Consider the following 19,414-nt stretch of genomic DNA (forward strand, 5'->3'; position numbering starts at 1 on the left):
GTTTAAAGCAATGACCATAACACATTTATTTTTAAGGGAAACTATTTTTTAAAAATAAGAATGTCAAAAAATGTAACACTGCTACAAAAATGCAAAATATGTCTTGAAAAATAATGTGACCAGACTTTTTTTAGGTGTAGGATACTTGCAAAACTTCTTCTGCAATTTGTAATTATGACACTATATTTATAGTCCATTGCTATTGAATTTTTGTCTCAGAGAAATAGTCTCCTTAATGGAAATAAAAACCACCCTGTCTCAGGTGTACCATCAGCCAAGCTGTCTTATTTATTAGTTATTTCCCAACTTCATGTTGGTTTCCTCAGTGGCTTTTGGGATGATTTAAGTATAACTACCCAGGGAAAAAGAAAGTAAATACACATCCAGAATTTAGTTATTTTTTTTTTGAAAGTTATTTAGTTTCCTAAGGATTTAACCAGCCACCAATTAAAGTTTAGTTACTGAACATCTTAATTTGGGTTAACATTTTGAGGTGACTTCTGTTTTGATTGCTTTTCATCAAATTCAATTAACTTTGGTGGTCCAGCTTAACAAAACATTTTGCAAATGACAGTACACGTTGTGGAAACTGAATATCATCCACATACCATGTGTTCTTTAACAAGAACAGAACAAGCGTGCTTACTCAGTCACAGTTCTATTCACTCAGTCAGAAACATTGCTTGCTAGCTTTTTAAGGAGAGTCACCCCGGGGAGTCTGAAGAACCTTCACACAGGGAGATTGTGGAAAGCCAGCTTTCTCAGTAAGAATGCGAATAGCAATGCCGTATCATTCTGGAACGATATAAGTTTTGCCTATTTACCTCAAGAATATTATGTTTTCCAAACAACTATTAAGTGAAATTTAGAACGATTTCTGAAAAGATACTCAGTAGACTTTCGTATTCAATTTCTATTGATATCAGTTCCAAATTCTGTAGCATTTCACATGCTCAGTCCATGTAAATATATCTTCACAAATGTTTGCTTTCCTAAAGTCTCCACACTAAAAGAATAGATACATAGATAAGAGACACAGTACTTATTGTTTATTAAATAATTAAAGAATTTTTTTAAACAGACCCAAATAATTTTTTCTCTCTTCTTCAGGTTCAAAGGGCAAGGCTCTAAAGCATATACCACAATCAGATAAGTAGATAGCACAATTCTGATCTAGGAAAAAAAAAAAGAGAATAGTTAAGAGTTATGATGTGGTAGTCTATAGAATTATAAGTAATTCTGTATTCTCTGATTGTCAAAGAAAGTATTTCAGAGAGCAACATATTGTAAGATATAGCATATGCAATTTCTTTCTCTCTGTACCCCTCCATCATACATACCATTCACTGCCCTGCAATGACTAGAAAGAAATTACTAGCATTCTTAAATCAAATGTCTATTAGAGGTAAGTTTTGAAGAATTTCTCCAATCTGTTCTTAGAATTAAACATGAATGATTGGCATAGAGTTTAGATGGTGATATGAAACAAAATTATATGTCAACACAGCTGATGAAACTGAAGGACAACAAAATGTTTTCTAAAATGCTTTTGTATGTTCCTCTACAACTGAGTGAGATGTTTTTAGATGGTTTTCTTTGTTGTTGTTGTTTAGTCACTAAGTTGTGTCCGACTCTTTTGCTACCCCATAGACTGTAGCCTGCCAGGCTTCTCTGTCCATGGGGATTCTTCTGGCAAGAATATTGGAAAGGGTTGTCATTCCTCTTCCAGGGGATCTTTCCAACACAGGGATAGAACCCATATCTCTTGCATTGGCAGGAGGGTTCTTTATCACCGAAAGCCCATATGCTTTTCTTAAGGCAATATAACAATGTTCTATTTGTATCTATGTGAGGCCACTCAGTTTCAGAATCTGGACCACTGAAGATATTCTGGAGGAAAGGAAAGAGAATTGAATTGCATCCTCCCAAAATGCATGCCTCTTTCAGAATTTTCCACAGTTTATCATGATCCACACAGTCAAAGGTTTTGGCATAGTCAATAAAGCAGAAATAGATCTTTTCCTGGAACTCTCTTGCTTTTTCAATGATCCAGCGGATGTTGGTAATTTGATCTCTGGTTCCTCTGCCTTCTCTAAAACCAGCTTGAACATCTGGAAGTTCCCTGTTCATGTATTGCTGAAGCCTGGCTTGGAGAATTTTGAGCATTATTTTACTAGCATGTGAGATGAAAGAGATGGGAATACCAGACCACCAGACCTGCCTCTTGAGAAACCTGTATGCAGGTCAGGAAGCAAAAGTTAGAACTGGACATGGAACAACAGACTGGTTCCAAATAGGAAAAGGAGTATGTCAAAGCTGTATATTGTCACCTTGCTTATTTAACTTATATGCAGAGTACATCATGAGAAACAGTGAGGCTGGATGAAGCACAAGCTGGAATCAAGATTGCTGGGAGAAATATCAATAACCTCAGATATGCAGATGACACCACCCTTATGGCAGAAAGTGAAGAGGAACTAAAAAGCCTCTTAATGAAAGTGAAAGAGGAGAGTGAAAAAGTTGGCTTAAAGCTCAACATTCACAAAACGAAGATCATGGCATCTGGTCCCATCACCTCATAGGAAATAGATGGGGAAACAGTGGAAACAGTGTCAGACTTTATTTTCTTGGGCTCCAAAATCACTGCAGATGGTGACGGCAGCCATGAAATTAAAAGACGCTTACTCCTTGGAAGGGAAGTTATGACCAACCTAGATAGCATATTCAAAAGCAGAGACATTACCTTGCCAACAAAGGTCCATCTAGTTAAGGCTATGGTTTTTCCAGTGGTCAGGTATGGATGTGAGAGTTGGACTGTGAAGAAAGCTGAGTGCCAAAGATGTTGATGCTTTTGAACTGTGGTGTTGGAGAAGACTCTTTGAGAGTTCCTTGGACTGCAAGGAAATCCAACCAGTCCATCCTAAAGGAGATCAGTCCTGGGTGTTCATCGGAAGGACTGATGCTGAAGCTGAAACTCCAGTACTTTGGCCACCTCATGCGAAGAGTTGACTCATTGGAAAAGACCCTGATGCTGGGAGGGATTGGGGGCAGGAGGAGAAGGGGACAACAGAGGATGAGATGGCTCGATGGCATCACCGACTCAATGGACATGAGTTTGGGTAAATTCTGGGAGTTGGTGATGGAAAGGGAGGCCTGGAGTGCTGTGATTCATGGGGTTGCAAAGAGTCGGACACAACTGAGTGACTGAACTGAACTGAACTGAAAATTCATGTCAACCCAGAACCTTAGAGTAGAGCTGTAATTCATTGTGCTTATAAGAAGATGCTTATGATGAGCATGCTCAGTCATGTTTGACTCTTTGAGACCCCATGGACTGTAGCCCACCAGGTTCCTCCCTCCATGGAATTTTCCAGGCAAGAATACAGGAGTGAGTTGCCATTTCCCTTTCTAGGGGATCTTCCCTCTCCAGGGATCGAATCAATGTCTCTTGTGTCTCTTACATTGCAGGCAGGTTCTTTACTGATAGTCACACCTGGGAAGCCCATGAGAAGACACATAGACTCACTCAGGAAAGAAGGTCAAATGAAAATAGAGACAGCAACTGGGGAGATGCAGCTACCATCCACGAAACACCAAGGCAATTCCGCAACCCCAGAAGCAAGGGTAGAGACATGAAACAAATGTTTCTTAATTAGAGTCTCCAGAAGGAACCAAAACTTCCCTAGTGGCTCAGTGTTAAAAACCTACCAGCCAATACAGGAGACCCAGATTCAATCTCTGGGTCTGAAAGATCCCCTGGAAGAGCAAATGACAACCCACTCTAGTATTCTTGCCTAGAAAATCCCATGGACAGAGGAGCCTGGTGGGCTATAGTCCATGGAGTTGTATTTGTGGGACATGACTGAGCACACATGCAGAAGGAAGAAACACTTCTTACACTTTGGTTTCAAATTTCTGGCCTCCTGAATTGTCAGAGAATAGATTTCTGTGGCTTTAAGGCACCGTATTTGTTGTACTTGTTACATGAGCCCTAAAGAGATTGTTAATGAAGTAGGAGAGCAACAGAAATGTATTACTGCCATCTTTTTTTGACATATAAGGGAAACACATTTCTTATACTAAAAGATTTGCTCTTAAGTATTTTAAATAATTATGTCAAGTATTTTAATATTAAAGAAGAAAAGAGTATGTTTATATATGTTACACATACACTCCAAATACACATAAGTAATTTGTTATGAACATTTATTTCTCATTTGCATGACCATATTAACCAAAAATAAGTCATGCTAAGTAGGATTTCTTATATTACCATATTAAAAAAAGAAAAGGTGTGTGAACATTGCAGATTTTGACTTCTGGCCCCAGAACTATCCTTTAGTTAGATCTCAGCAGCTCGGATTGTAACTCTTTTATATATGTTTCTAAATCTCTGAATCAAAACTCTGGACAAAGTGAGCTACAACCTACTGTAAATCACTGGTTACACCATTTCCCTTCTAAACAAATGCTAAAAATTTTATTTCTCTGAGAACTCTGCATAATATTGTGTGATATTTAGAAACTGAAAATTGCTGGGTTGTATCCAACTTTTTGCAACCCCATTCTCCAGGCCAGAATACTGAAGTGAGTAGCCTTTCCATTCTCCAGGGATGGAATCCAGTTCTCCTCCATTATGGATTCTTTACCAGCTGATCCACAAGGAAATACTAGAGTGGGTAGCCAAGTACCTCAAGAATACTGGAGTGGGTAGCCTATCCCTTCTCCAGTAGATCTTCTCGACTCAGGAATTGAACTGGCGTCTCCTGCATTGCAGGTGGATTCTTTAACAACTGGGCTATCTATACACACATTCCATTTCTATTTTCTAGAAGGAATAAGATTGCTTTTTGAAACAATTTGACAAATACTTAACTACTTCATATACGTTAGGCTCACTGTTTTTCTTGCACAAATGCTTGTAATGTAATAGTGATCCACTGAAGTGCCAACATGTCAATAATGTTTAATAACTATAAGATGTTTATGTAAATAATATTATAATAAAACTATATTTTTTAAATGATATTATATGTGGTTACATAATATGTGTCTGTGCATGTGTGCTTACTTGCTCAGTCATGTCCAACTCTTTGTGACTCCATTGACTCTAGCCTGCCAGGCTCCTTGTCCATGGGCTTTCCCAGGCAAGAATACTGAAGTGGGATAGCCATTTCCTCCTCCAGGGGATCTTCCTGACCCAGGAATCAAACTCTTATCTCCTGCATTGGCAGACAGATTCTTTTTTTTTTTTAACTTTATTTTATTTTTAAACTTTACATAATTGTATTAGTTTTGCCAAATATCAAAATGAATCCATCACAGGTATACATGTGCTCCCCATCCTGAACCCTCCTCCCTCCTCCCTCCCCATACCATCCCTCTGGGTCGTCCCAGTGCACTAGCCCCAAGCATCCAGTATCAACCTAGATGTTCATCAGCAGATGAATGGATAAGAAAGCTGTGGTACATATACACAATGGAGTATTACTCAGCCATTAAAAAGAATTCATTTGAATCAGACAGATTCTTTACTACTGAGTCACCTGGGAAGTTCCAGTTACACAATATAATATGTAATGCATTTGTCTATGCCAAATCATTTCATCAGCTCTATACTTCAGAAGCATTTTGCTCTTCATATTTCAGTTACAGTATCTCTGTAGGCTTCACTAATCTGCAGGTATTTTATTAAAGGACTTCCTTAAATGTGATGCTAAATACCTTCAGATGGTGACTGCAGCCATGAAATTAAAAGATGCTTTCTCCTTTGAAGAAGAGTTATAACAAACCTAGACAGTACTCTTGCCTGGAAAATCCCATGGACGGAGGAGCCTGGAAGGCTTCAGTCCATGGGGTTGCTGAGGGTCGGACACGACTGAGCGACTTCACTTTCACTTTTCACTTTCATGTATTGGAGGAGGAAATGGCAACCCACTCCGGTGTTCTTGCCTGGAGAATCCCAGGGACGGGGGTGCCTGGTGGGCTGTCATCTATGGGGTTGCACAGAGTCGGACATGACTGAAGTGACTTAGCAGCAGCAGCAGACAGCATACTACAAAGCAGAGACATTATTTTGCCAACAAAGTTCCGCCTAGTCAAAGCTATGGTCTTTCCAGTAGTCATGTATGGATGTGAAAGTTAGACTATAAAGAAAGCTGAGGGCTGAAGAATTGATGTTTTTGAACTGTGGTGTTGGAGAAGACTCTTGAGAGTCCCTTGGACTGCAAGGAGATCCAACCAGTCCATCCTAAAGGAAATCAGTTCTGACTATTCATTGGAAGGAGTGATGCTGAAGCTGAAACTGCAATACTTTGGCCACCTGATGTGAAGAACTGACTCACTGGAAAAGACCCTGATGCTGGGAAAGATTGAAGGCAGGAAGAGAAGGGGATGACAAAGGATGTGATGGTTGGATGGCATCACCAACTCGATGGACATGAGTTTGCGTAAACTCCGGGAATTGATGATGGACAGGGAAACCTGGTGAGCTGCAGTCCATGGTGTCGCAAAGAGTTGGATGTGACTGAGCAACTGAACTGAACTGAACTGAATTGAGATACCTTCTGACACATAATTGACTTCCTGTTCAGGCCAACTTCAAAGAGGAAAAAGAAAACAAAACACTATCTTTACTGAGTCTAGGCTCTGTGCAAGAAAATGCCACATGTGCAGCCTCAGCTATCTTTATAGAGCCTGGAAAAGTGATTACTGCTTTCCTCAGTTCAGATGAAGGTGAAAAGAAATTTGTTATTGTTTTCCTTTACTGACACAAGGGACAGTGAGGACAGAGAAAGAAGGCTGATATTACCATGTGTGAATGACAGCAATGAGTAAAGCTCTACTGAGTCACAGGTTGTTGTTAAAGCTGCCCATCGTATTATCAGTGATATGATATCACTTCACTAGAATTAATATATACTCTGTATATTGTGTGTATGTTGTGTACAATATATACTAGTGACATCATGAACAGAGACAAATCCAAATATTGAATTGCATTTTTTTTTTGCTCTAAAGAGAGGAGGAAATTATTAAATCAGTTAAATCATAAGCATAACATTTAATGGACACTTTAAAATATTTTATGCTAAAGAAATCTATGTGTCTAATAGTTAACAAATAAATCTATTCCTGCAATTCTCTTTTTTCAAAATAATTTACTCTTTCATTATAGAAATGTCATATATAAGAAAATAATTTAAACAGCTATGATTGGTAAAATGAGACTTCAACACATACTGACAGAGTCTTACTATAAATCATCCACTTATTTATTTGATTATGAGTATTCACATTTAAACTTGGAACTGTTAAATGAAAAAAATGTAATAATACATGAGCAGTATTCTGCCACTTATTATTCTTTAGGTGACTGTTAATATGTAAGACTTTAAAATGCTTGTAAAACTTTTTGCTGTCTACATTTTTACTATATTAAAAATGTATTCTTTTTATGACTTGTCTACTTATATGAGCTTTCTGGATTTTACTATTTTAAATATCATAAATATGGTCTAGGGAAATATATTTCATGCAAAATTCTTCAATTATAAAGCATAATCCTCTTGCTTTATTTGATTTTATTTCGGATATACATATACAGTTTAAATTTATACATGCATGCACATAACTTGAAATTGTTCTCTATTTTCAAGGGAAGATGATTTTCAAGCCCTTCAAGAAATAAATATGAATGTTGCTTTCCCCAACCCCCTGTCGCAAGATATGAAATCCTAGGAGAATTAAGGACAGCAAATTATGTATTAGTTTGTAGCAGTGGCATTTTAGAGCCAGCAAATTCAACTTGCAAATTGGAGCTCAGCTGCTGGTTTAAATCAGCTGAAAATGAAATGAAAACATCTTATTGAAATGTTCATTTGATATAGGTGAATATCTCTCCAAGAGGAATAGTGTGAACCCAGTTTATGGGGAGGACTAAGATGATAAGTCAGGAGCAGTGTCTAGATCACAAGAAACATCCAAAAGGACAAAATATAGATTATGAAGCACTGACGTATCGAAGAGATTATGCTCTGATAGACTGCCAAGCAATCTAAAAGGTATTTGCTTTTTGTGTTCCCTCATCAGTCATGAGTTAAGTGACAGATGACTAAAGCCGAGATTCATTTATTTGCCTATTGGCAATGAAGCCTGACTTGCTTCAACTGATCCTCCCTGTACTCACCTGGAGGCATTCAGTTCTTTGTTTCTCATGACAACATAATGGCATGTTCTGTTTCAATGATCTCCTATTTGTCAGAATTACCACGGTGCTCAAATTTTAAAGAATCTTGCATGAACATAGAGGCACTCAGGCTTCAGAAAGCACAGCTTAGTTGACGGTCCTGGGCCAGTGGTCCAAAGGAAGGAAGTTATTAACACAAGACATTTCTTAGAGGTTATCTTCATGGTAAAAACAAAAACAGCATTAAAAAATGATTATGAAATCATATACTATGTACACTTGTTTATCCTATTTTTAAGTATTGACTGAATCCCTCTGATGTGCAAGGCAAGGTTATGACAGGTAGACACTCGTCATGGTCAGAAGCAAGAATGAGTGAGGTGAATATAAGTCATAGCCAGATTTCCCTGGTGGCTCAGATAGTAAAGAATCTGCCTGCAATGCAGGAGACCCAGGATGGATGCCTGAGTTGAGGAGATCCACTTCTGTATTCCTGCCTGGAAAATCCCATGGACAGAGGAGCCTGGTGGGCTACAGTCCCTGGGGTTGCAAAGAGTTGGACACAACTGAGCGACTAACATGTTCACACTTTTCAAGGTATAGCCATTTGAACGTTGCCACCCCATGACTTCACCAGATTGTTGAGGCCACAAAGAATATGTTCATGCATGCCAGACTGCTTTTAATCAAGGAATGAATTGACCTTTACCATTTGGAACTTCCCTGGTAGCTCAGACAGTAAAGAATCAGCCCACAGTGCAGGAGAATCAGGTTCAATCCCTGAGTCAGTAAGATCCCCTGGAGAAGGAAATTGCAACCCACTCCAGTATTCTTGCCTGGCGAATCCCATGGACTGGACAGAGGAACCTGGAGGGTGACAGTCCATAGGACTGCAAAGATTCAGACCCGACTGAAGTGACAGTGTACATGCACTTAGATTCTGACATCCAATTCACACAGTTTCCTAGTGGGTCTCCAGGGGGAATGAGCCCCAGTCATCTAGATTGGAAACCAGATCTTTGATGCATTTTATTGACTTTTCCTCCTTCTGAGTGTCACTGTCCTTGTGCTTTCACTGTAGTTTTCTGAATCAACTTCTCAATAAATTACGTGCTCCATTTCACAGAGACTGCTTCCCAGGACACACAGCTAAGACAAATATATTATAGTATTCCATCAATATTATATCTCAATGTATTAATTCTGTCCCCATCAAGTGACATTTATTTTGTTTCCACTGTTTTATTGCTTTGAACAATGCTGCTCTGAGCATTCTTCTATGTGTCTCCTAAAGTACAGCATATGCATGCAAATAAAGTTTTATGGAATATGCACTCAACTATTAGCAGTGGTTATTTCTCCCCCATAGGATTAAAAAGCATTGAACTTTTGAAGAAAACATTCCTTATTTTGAATTTTTTACAATGTACATGTATTTGTAATTAGCATTTCACATATGAATATATATAGACATATGAATATGCATATGAATGAATCAGTATGAATGAATATTCATATACATGAATAAAGAAGAACATTAAATACAGAATTGAAAGCTATGTAAACTCCTGAATAGTGTGTTTCTTTTGTCAAACAACTGACAGTAAAGAATAGTGTTTATAATATGAGTGTATGCTTAGTTGCTCAGTTGTGTCTGACTTTTTGCAACCCCATGGACTATAGCCCAGCAGATTCGTCTGTCCATGGAATTCTCCAGGCAAGAATACTGGAGTGGGTTGCCATTTCCTACTCCAGGGGCTCTTCCCAACCCGGGAATCAAACCCTCATGTTCTGTAGCTCCTGCATTGCAGGCAGATTCTTTACTGCTAATCCACCAGGAATTAATCCCTAGGAAATGATTACTTGGATTCAAACTTATATTGGCTCCCTACTGGCTGTATGATCAGGAGCAACTCACTTATCACTGCCTTCATTTCTCCATATGTAACTTACAGGTTTACTAAAGGAAATAAATTGTATATTCCTATCACTTAAAATTGTGTCCAGCCCGTAGTTAGCATTACATGAGTTTCCTGTAGTATCCTATTCAACTTAATGCAAATATATTAAAGTCCTAATTGACGGCATATAAATAAATAAGATATGGCTTATTCCTTTCAAGATACTTAGTAACAAATAGGAAAGATAAAGCACAGACCCAAATTCCTTTAACATATGCAAAGACATATGTAATTAACGCAATGATAGTGATATAAAGGAAAATGCTATAACATCAATCAGTAACCATTGGAGAATAATGTTTAAAATAGATGCATATCTAAATAAATCACTGCTAACTCATAAATTATTTAAAATACTGACCTTATATAAGCAATAATTCTTATACTTGAAGATTCTATCCTTCTCACTGCTAGGATGCAGTCTTCAAAAGTAGCCTTATTTTTTAATCTTTTATTTAAATGAAGTTATATTTTTCTAGGTGATGTGATAATGAATTAAACACATTTCATATATATATTTTGTTTGTATAACATCTATATTGTATAATAGGTTTACTGTTTTCAACTTAAGAAATATAACGCTATACAAAGAAAGGCTGAATAGGAAGTCTGTGCAATTTGTCAATTTCTGACATCCATATTATACTCTTTTTTTCCATTACATTTTAGAAATACAGATTGAAAATCTGCAGAAATAACTAAATCCCCTCAAAATCTTCTCCCTCCAGCATCATTGTCCTGAATGCATAAGATTGTATCATACCATTGGTTAGCAAGCTTTATGGAACACTAATATCCCTAAAGTGGCATAGAGCCATTGTTCACATTTAATACCTTAGAGTGAAAGCTAATATTAGTTAACCACCTGTGAATTGACTAGAGCTAAACAGACTGAATGTTTAAGTTTCCTCACAATTTATATGTTGAAACCTAGTCCTCACACGCTGGTATCTAGAGTTGGAGCCTTTGGGAGGTGATTGGGTCATGAGGACTTTGCCCTCATAAGTAAGGTTAAAGGAAAAGGAAAATGAAATCGCTCAGTTGTGACTCTTTGCGACCCCATGGACTGCAGTCTCCCAGGCTCCTCCTTCCATGGGATCTTCCAGGCAAGAGTACTGGAGTGGGTTGCCATTTCCTTCTCCAGGGCATCTTCCCGACTCAGGGATTGAACCCGGGTCTCCCTCATTGCAGGTGGACGCTTTACCCTCTAAGCCACAAGGGAAGCCCTTAATTAAGGTTATTGTCCTCATAAAGACACAGTTAAAGAGAGCCATTCATGGACCAGGAAGAGAGCACTCACTAAAAACCTGATGTGCCAGTGCCTTGATCTGAAACTTTTCAGCTCCAAGAACTGTGAGAAATGAACTTCTATTCTCTATAAGCTACCCAGTCTATGGTCTTCTATGGTAGCAGCCCAAGTCAACGGTGACAGTAGGTTAGAACTGCTAGGATTTGGGCACCAAGAACAGCAGAACAACACTGGGTCAGTGAGAGCGAGGCATATCCTGAAAGGAGAGGAGAATCATTCTATCCACTTCCCACTCTTTACTGCTATTGTCATCATGTAAACTGTGTGTTTGGGTACTGCTTTAAGGCCTTTATTTGTATGATCACTGGACATAAGTGTTATGTGCTTGGTGTCATGCCAGTTACATAAGACAAAAGGGTAAACCAGACAGAAATAGTCCTAAACCCCCTCGGCTTGATTGTTTTAATTATTTTAGCCCCAAACCCTAGTATAGGCTGATTTCTATTGATGTGTCATGAAGACATGGAGTGAAGTCCCAAGGTAGTTGCTGCTGTTTTCCATTGCCCTTCTTAAGAAGTAAGGGTGAGAGAGAGAGCAGCGGCTTCTTTTATTCAAATCATGAGAAATGCCTCCCAGAAGCCATGCATTTCTAGTGCTTAGAGAATAAACATTTATCTAAACTTTCCCTTTGTGTTTTGACTAGCATGCACCTTGCACAATTAAGACTTTTTTTGTTAATGCTGTATAATCAAACACTCTACTAGGAATTTTCTGACTAGAAATTGATTATGATTGCTTTTACTGTACTGTTCACAGACATACAAATTCTAGTATATTCCCTTTCCATACAGTTTCAGAAAAATCAGGGTAGTGTATACTATTTTGTCAGAGTAATATTCAAATACAGATTTTGACATGTTTCTGCCCAAAAAAAACATTTTACTTTTGCTCTGTCCTGTCTACTACATCAGCAATTCTTGAAAAAATGATCACCAGATTAGTGGCCCTGGCCCATTAAAGAAGGTATGTGTGTGGGTGTATGCTCAGTTGTGTCTGACTCTTTGTGACCTTGTGGACTGTAGTCTGCCAGGCTCCTCTGTTCATGGGATTCTCCAGGCAAGAATGCTGGAGTGGGGTTGCCATTTCCTGCTACAGGGGATCTTCCCAACCCAAGGATTTAACTTGCATCTCTTGCATACCCTGCATTGGCAGATGGATTTTTTACCACTCAGTCAAGTGGGAAGCCAGGGAAGACATGTGACAATACAAAGTAATAATGAAAACTTTAAACTGGATTTTTAAATATTTTTTCAAATAAACTATTTCTGAATTTCAATCAATGCTATTCACACATAATTTTGTTGATCAAGACATCCCAAAGTGTTGGTATACTTTAGTGAGGAACTCTTGGTCTAAAAGTAGTTAAAGCTTTGAGATCCTTGACAATATGATGATCTTACATCAGTTTTTCTATGTTCTGTATCTGTTTTCAGATAATTTGCCAAAATATCTGTGTGTATGTTAAGTTGCTTCAATCGTGTTGCTTGACTCTTTGCAACCCTGTGGACTCTAGCCTGTCAGTCTCCTCCATCCATGAGATTCTCCAGGCAAGAATACTGGACTGGGCTGCCTCTTCTAGGGGATCTTCCCCACCCAGGAATCGAACCTGTGTCTCTTAAGTCTCCTGCACCGACAGCCAGGTTCTTTACCACTAGTGCTACCTGAGAAGTCCTTGCCAAAATATGGCACATGCCACTTTTTAAACATTGCACAAGTTTTCTGCTTTCATGTACTTGCTCATGTTATTTCCTAGGTGTTCATCACCAACACAATCTGTCTATGAGATAAAGCTGAGTTGATTGTTTTCCACAACTAAAGACTGTCTCAGAATGGAGAAGGGAATGTCAGGATTTCTTATAATTTGGATATTTGGCTTAAGGTGCATCTTTCAATGCAGGAACTTGTTTATGATTGAGTAAAAAACATGATAAAATAGCCTAGGATTTGTGAACAGAGTAACATGAGGATTTTGGCCAGCACATGCATGAGTGCTAAGTCACTTCAGTCTTGTCAGACTCTTTGTGATCCTATGGATGGTAGCTCACCAGGCTCTTCTGTCTATGGAATTCTCCAGACAAGAATACTGGAGTAGGTTGCCATGTCCTCTTCCAGGGGATCTTCCCCACCCAGGGATCAAACCTGCATCTCTTACATCCCTGCATTGGCATACAGGTTCTTTACCAGTATCATTGTGGCTGGGAGTTCAAATAATTTAAGGGCACAAACTGTCTATTGATGTTTTCCACTGAGGAGTTGCTAGGGCTCTCAGAAAGTTCCAATAATGAACAATCAAGCCAGTTTTCTTAGCAGGACAGTCCTGAAAGAATGAATAGATACTAATGAAGACTGAAATAGCAAAGTCATATTGAAGTAGGTTAAAGTTTGGTTTAGGTTATTGTGGTAACGGCCAAGTGTGGAGGTCGGTGTTTCTGGTTCTCAATTCATTTGCCAAAGTACCTCAGGAATTTTGTTAAAATATAAAATGGTAAATTTTGCCCTTAGATATTTATCCAGTGATAAGTCATCAGAAGCTCTTTCAATGTGGCCAAAAGAAGTAAGTTTAAAATTAATATAAAACAGGAGAGGTAGTAGAGGTTAAAGTGACAGTAATTTAGAAGTGTCTTAGAAGTGACAGTAATTTGTTTCTTCCTTTCCTAGCCAGTGGGAGAAATAAGGATCATAGTTACTATCTGTTATATTAGCAAGTTCCTCTGCAAGATTTTGCCATTGTAAAACTCTAATACCTTCTAGATGTAACTCGGAGCAGTAATGTACTGCATCATTTTGTATAAGTGATTTGAGCATTTTAGATTTTGGTATCCACAGTGATTCTGGAACTGATCCTTTGTAGATACCTAAGGACGACTGTGTGACTTCATTATAATACAAGTGTACCAATGGATACGGACCCAAGAGTATGTAGGACTAACTATACTTAGGCATGACAAAACATTTTGTTGGGAGAGTGTGTAATTTCCTTGGTTCTGTCCTACTGCAGCAAAAATTTAAAACAACAGATGGACCAGTGTTACAGACCCGTGTTACAGCTCAGATTCATTCAGAAAGTAAAGGAAAATACATCCTTGAGGCATGAGGGCGGGCCGACCCAAAAGACAGAAAGAGAAAAGAAGCCCCAAGCCCAATTTTGGCTCCTCTTTTTATATGTTTTTTTCCTCCTCCCCTGAGCCTGCCCTATGTAAACTGGGCTAGCCAGGAGGGCTGTTTGTTTTACCTGAGGTTCTCACTCTGGTCCTCAGACCTTCCTTTGGCTTTTCCCTTCTTTATCGTTTATCCACCACCATTTTGGACTCTTTTTTCCTATTGTAACTACCTAATATTCCCCCCTCAAGAGATGGGAGGCCCAATTCTTTGGGAATAGGGACACCAAGGTCTTTCTGGCTACTTCCTGCTGAACTTGGAACTTGAGGGGAATTGGGCCTCCCCCTCTTGCTAGTCTCCAGAGTCCTTATGGCGGTGTCCATCTGAGGGTGAGTGATATTTTCTGTGGTCGGCTATAGTTTTTTATATATCCTTGTTGAACTGGCACAGCATGTTGTAACTTATTGACCTAGGCAGAGACAAAATGGGTTAGACAACTGATAATACAAGAAGCAATCATAAGCAGCATCAATAAGGTGATGACAGGGACTAGTAGGGGCTTTAGCCAACTCCAGATTTCCCATTGCCAGAAGGAACTCCCAAAGAGAGACTGTAGCCACACCCAAGAACTCCCCAGCTTATTCTCCAAGATCTTGTATGGTCTGAATGTTTTTCTTGAGGACTGTGAGACTTTAACTTAGCTGGAGGTATTTACCTAAAACAACACATCTCATTCAATATGGCTCAAGTCCCTCCTTGTTCAGGGATCAGCAGATCTATTTCCTGTCTATTTTGGAGTATAACCCCTGCCAAGCTGCGTTGGCTCTTTATATCTATCCTGAGAAATCTTATCCCAGAAACTAAATTATGGTGGTATTAATTAGAATGGCACTCATTTGTAGTTCTGAATAGGTATCTGAGATCTCCCAGGGTCTCACAGGTGGATTGAGTGCCCTCTTCCTTTTTTCTTCCATAGCTTGACTCATGAGTAATGAATCCAGGAGCTGTGTTCTGGTATCTTGACTGCTGTGGGGGTAGAAAGTATTACAGGGTAGTGGCCCTTCCATGTGGGCTGGAGTTCAGGCTCTAGGGACCCATCTTTTCAGACTTTAATTAGGACCTGAGTCCCTGGAGTATATGGTTGTGGCTCTTTAGAAACCTCTGTGTCCTGGTTGACATCCCACAAGCATATCTCCTATTGAAATTGCCCAATGGCCATGGTATAAGACCATAGGTTCTTAACCTCTGGATCTAGGAAGAGGTCATTGACATAAATAAGAGGTCTCCCGTATAGCATCTCATAAAGACTAAGACCAAACTGTTCCTTAGAGGCAATACAGGTAAAGCCTCCTTCCATCCCAGGGAGGTCTCCTGAGTTATCTTTTTTATTGCTGATTTTAAGGATTGGTTGGCTCTTTCTACTTTTCCTGAAGACTGAGGCCACCAGGCACAATGGAGATAATAAGTAATGCCCAATGCTTTAGAGACCCCTTGGGTGACCTTAGAAGTAAATTATGTCCCATTGTCACTTTGTAATGACCTGAGTAGACCAAATTTTGGAATGATTTCATGGAGCAGTTTTTTACCACCTCCTCAGCCTCCTCAGTCCAGGTGGGAAAGCCTTCAATCCATCCTGTGAATGTATCTATCATGACTAATAGGTATTCATAGCTTTGAGAAACTGGCGTCTGGTTGAAGTCCATATGCCAGTCCTCTCCTGGGTGTGTCCCATGACATTGGATGGGGTGGGCCAGCTGGGGTCTTTGAGCTCCTTGAGGGTTGTTTAACTGGCAAGTGGGACAAGAGGAGACCACTTGCTTTATAGTCGTTTGGAGGCCTGCTCCTCTGAAGGACCTTTCTAGTAATCTTTGGAGGGCCTTCTCCCCTAAATGAGTGGCAGCATGTAAGGAGCTAAGCAACTTCCATTGGAAGATCCCAGGCAGAATAAAGAGTCCCTCCTTTTGGAACCACCCCATATGATCTCAAAAGCCCTCATGCTTAGCTTTAAGAGTCTCACCTTCAGTATACGAAGGAGTTTCTGGCAAATTAATCTGTGGAACTAAGGTGGCAACCCCTATTAGGTCATTGTTCTGTAATGCTGCTCTCTTAACTGCCTGATCGACTGATTGGTTCCCTCTTGCCACTTCTGAGCTCCCTTTTTGGTGTCCTTTACAGTGGGAGACTGAAATTTTAGCGGGCAGATGAACTGCCTCCAAGAGCCTAAGGATTTGATCATCACATTTGATTGGGGACCCTCAGGTGGTCAAGTGGCCTCTTTCTTTCCAATTTGCATCGTGTGCATGTAGCACCAGAAAGGCATACTTGGAGTCAGTGTAAATGGCTACTCTTTTTCCTTTTTGAGCTTCAAAGGTCAAGTCAGGCCTATGAGCTCAGCTAATTGGGCTGAAGTACCTGGTGGCAAAGGTTTAGCCTCTATGGTCTCAAAATTGGAGACTACTGCATATCTGGCTCTTCTTTTTCCATTTAAGACAAAGCTGCTTCCATCAGGGTGCCAGATTTCCTCAGGATCAGAGGATCTTCTGACAATCCCTCTCGGGGTTTTGTCCAGTGGTCCAAGGTCTTTAGTCAAGAGTGAAAGAGGAGAGAGCCCTCTGGGATAGGCAGGAGGATGGTAGAGTTAAGAATCTCACAAGGTATACATGTGTCCCCCATCCTAAACCCTCCTCCCTCCTCCCTCCCCATACCATCCCTCTATGTATACCTGTGGTGGATTCATTTTGATATTTGGCAAAACTAATACAATTATGTAAAGTTTAAAAATAAAATAAAATTTAATAAATAAATAAATAAAATAAAATAAAATAAAAACAAATAGACTTATAGTAAAGAAAATAATAAACTCAGTGTAATTATTTAAAAAAAAAAAAAAAAGAATCTCACAAGGGGATATAGTCAGGCTTCGATTTCCATTAGCACTACTTGATATCTGAAGATCCTTTGATCAGGCATCCATAAATTGCCTCTCCCATTTGAGAGTTTGTTTCTCTTGGTGACTGGTAAACATAGTTTGCCCTCAAAAGAGAGTTTTAACGCATCTTCTATCAGGATTGCAATAGCTGCAAGACATCGAAAGCAGGGAAAGATCTCTTCTCAGTAAGCGAGTAGGACATTCAAGGACCACCAGAAACGTGTGGGGAAATATTTCTCCATCCCAGAAACAAAGAAGTGCTAGGGTGAATATTTTTATAATTGTTTTTCCTGTAGCACCCAAAATAGTATAGGTATGGGAGGAGAAGGCTCCACACTAGGAAGTCAGGACAGAGTAGGTAGCCCCTGTGTCAAGCAAGAAATTGCTGGACCTACCTGCCACATCCAGTTGCACCGTTGGCTCCAGCCCCATGATGGTTATCTGTGACAGGCAGGCTGGCTTAAGTGAGCCACTTCAGTCCTGTTGAACCATCGTGAGGGAAAATTTGGTGCTTGATCTTGAGGCTCTTGGGTCCCAAGGGCAGCTGCTACTGCTGCTAAGTCGCTTCAGTCGTGTCCGACTCTGTGCAACCCCATAGACTGCAGCCCACCAGGCTTCCCCATCCCTGGTATTCTCCAGGCAAGAACACTGGAGTGGGTTGCCATTTCATTCTCCAATGCATGAAAGTGAAAAGTGAAAGTGAAGTCGCTCAGTTGTGTCCGACTCTAGCGACCCCATGGACTGCGGCCCACCAGGTCCCTCTGTCCATGGGATTTTCTAGGCAAAAGTACCAGAGTGGGGTGTCATTGCCTTCTCTGCCCAAGGGCAGAGTGCCACTCAATTTCCCAATTGATGGCATTTTAGGAGACTTGTCATGTTTTGGACACTCTTTGGCCCCATATCCTGCCTGTCTGCAGATTAGGCATTTGCCTTGTGCCTTGTCTTTCAAGGACTCAGGGTTTGCCATAGGGCTTCCCTGGAGTGTGACCAGCATCTGGTCATGCCTTGTCTCTTTCCTTTTCTCCCTTTCCTGAGCCTTGGCCTCCCTCTCCTGTTCTCTGTTATAAAAGGTATTGGTGGCTGTCTGGACCATCTCATCTAATGATGCAGCAGGATACTGCTGCTGTAGCTGTTGTAACTTTATCCTGATGTCTGATACACACTGGGACAAGAATTTGTCTTTTAAAATCACTTGTCCCTCGTAAGAGTCTAAGTCCAGATTGGTAAACTATTAGAGGGCCTATTTTAGACTTTCCAGAAAGGCAATGGGGTTCTTGTTGGACTCCTGAGTTATTGCTGAGACCAGACACAGCCCCACAGTTAATAGACTTCCTTCTATTTCCATGGGTAGGCTTTTGTAAGAGACAGTCTTTTTAAAGCTTATCCTACCCAGTACTTTTGCAACCTGAGAGTCAGGCATCCCCAGGTCAGAGTGCAGATCCCCAGGCAGGCTGAGACATTACAGCCTCCTAGACATTGAATCCTTGGGCAGGTCGAGACAGGTCAGCCTTCCGAGAATTGGGCCCCTGGGCAGTCGAGGCAGGCTGACCTCCTGGGACCCTCAGACTGGAGCTAGGTGTCCCCAGTGTCTCCAGCATGGCCAGTGCTGGGTAGGATTAAGGGGTTGTAATCTTAACTCACTGCTGATTTGTCTACCACGGATGGGAATAGATATCATGATGTAAAGCAATCCAAGCCTGTGCTCTGAGACTGGGAACCTGGTGAAACAGCCATAAGCCTTATCTTCTTATTGCTCTGAGGGAATATATATCACTGATTTCCTGCCCTAGTCCTCCTTAAGAGCAGTTTAGGGTGTTTCCAATAGTAAACATTTCATTATTATACACCCACTTTAGGTAATAACAGAAGTAATGAAAAATGATCAGGTTATCTGGTCCTGTTAGGGGCATTGAGAGTATTTTAATAAT

This window comes from Bos grunniens, chromosome 24 (assembly GCF_055505025.1).
Source record: "Bos grunniens cultivar Pamir isolate PY7600 chromosome 24, Bosgru_T2T1.0, whole genome shotgun sequence".
NCBI lineage: Eukaryota > Metazoa > Chordata > Mammalia > Artiodactyla > Bovidae > Bos > Bos grunniens.